Below are 2,139 nucleotides of genomic sequence, written 5' to 3' on the forward strand. Positions count from 1 at the left end.
AGTTGAACGTCAACAAGACCGAGTCTCTCCTGATTGGCTCCCGTCAGCACCTCCTCACCTCAGGTGCTGACAGTATCATTATCCAAGGATGCACACTCCACCTTGCTAAGCCAGTCCAGAACCTTGGCGTAATGTTTGACACTCAACTGTTTTTCTACCCCACATCCCTGCCATGACCCTCTCTGCCTTCCCCCACTTTCGCAACATCGCCCGGCTCCGCCACCGCCTCACTCCTCCGGCCTCCGAAATCCTCATCCACGCATTCATCACATCTAGGCTCGACTATACTAATTCCCTGCTTGTTGGCCTTCCCAACTCTTCCCTCCACAAGCTGCAGATCAGACCCCCTCCTGATCCCAATCACCAGCTCAGGTGTAGATCCATGATTGTCCAGTGCCTTGGGACATCCTACTGACGTGAAAGGCGCAATACAAATGTAATTTTGTTGTTGTTGCTCAGTCACTCGAGCTGTTGCCAAATTACATGGTCGCCTTCAAACAACCACTGTGTCATATCGCCTGTGTGCAGCCTTCCTAATTGTAGACAGCCAGCAATCACCAGTGCCTGTCCCTGTGGCTGCAGGACTTTGAAGGAAAACAATGCTGAGAAACACCTGTGTGTGATATTTCTGTAATGGGGAGGCAGGTGCTCAAACCACAATCCCAGTTCCTGACAAATCAAGCTTTTGGCCCAGTGGCAAGCAAAATCCCAGGCGACTGTAGAAGTCAGTCAGCTGCAGTGTCAGCCCCACTTTTACTATATGTTCACCGTGCAGTGGTATGCCATTGGAGCCTTTGGGACCTTATTAGCATCCTCACCCCCTTACCCACCAGATACCATCTCGGTATTTCCTGAAAAGATCAAGCAAGTCGGCCATAACCTGTACTTACTAACTGAATAACTAAAATTTGAAAAATATAGGCAGACAAGCAGCTCACCAATTCTGATGTCAGCACCAGGAGATATGAAAGTTGCGATACTTTTCAAAGATTTTTTTCTGAAAAATAAACTGTTTTCAGGTTTCAGGAGTGTGGCCAGTGAATGTATTGAGGGTTGAATTGTAGTCACTTGTTTAGTTTAAAAGTTTTCATTTTGAGTCTCAATTGGGGAAATTCAAATTGGGTCCAGCTGTTAAGCAGCAGCATTGATGGTATCAATCGTTAGTCAATCACACAATCACTCAACTTAAATGTATTACAGTGCAGCTGCAGATGTGTGTGAAAGACAGGACAGGCAAACTGTCCACTGAATGTGGAAGAGTACTTTCTGACTGTCTTGTTCAGCTCAGGCTGCGGTATGGACGATGTTATCACTGCAAGAGTTCTTGTCTAATTCAGAAACTGTTGTAATTACGGGAAATGGCTCAGTCGATGTTTGTTTTACTGAATTTTATTGAACAGAGCCCACAGATCTCACAGAGATAACAGATATTACAGTGCTTCTTTGACACAAGTGCTGATTTGAGAAAGAGGGTGACTGTTGCAATTGGAGATGTTACTTCCGTTTATAGTTTACAGCTACAGTTTGAAAGGTCTCGAGGCTCTCCCAGTTTCCAGAGTTGACTACATAAGCAGTCCTTTCCTCTCTCCACCCTCGCTCCCCTGTTTACAGATCTCTCCTCTCTCACTCCTTCCCGACATTAACCCGAAGTGTGAAGGACACCTCTGACGTAACACTGAGAATAGGTATCGATTGCTGACGTGTAGCCTGGAACCCGGTGCCGGACCCCCACACCCTGTGCTGACACACCTCATGGGTCATCAGCTCAGCGGGAAATACTCAATAACCCGGGGTTTGGTTCCTATTTATCAATGTATATTTCTTACACTCACTCACTCACTCACCAGCATCATGAGGCAGGAACAACAAGACGACACTGGTCCTGTTTACCCATTAAAAGAGGTGACTTGCAAATCGAAAAAGGGCTAATGTTATCAAATCTATGATCCTTCAAAACGATCCTTTAAAAGTCGTGCACTTTCATAAAAGTTAGCTTTGAGATGTGGAAAATAATAATAAAGCACAATAAAGAAATTAATTTAGACCAATAATTCCGCACAAACAGCTCCCGGTGCAGTTTTGATTTGTATGAATCGAAAATGAAACCACCAGCGAAGTGTATATAGTGAGTGCGGCTTT

Source organism: Callorhinchus milii, unplaced genomic scaffold, assembly GCF_018977255.1.
Source record: "Callorhinchus milii isolate IMCB2004 unplaced genomic scaffold, IMCB_Cmil_1.0 Scaffold6, whole genome shotgun sequence".
In the NCBI taxonomy this organism is placed as follows: domain Eukaryota; kingdom Metazoa; phylum Chordata; class Chondrichthyes; order Chimaeriformes; family Callorhinchidae; genus Callorhinchus; species Callorhinchus milii.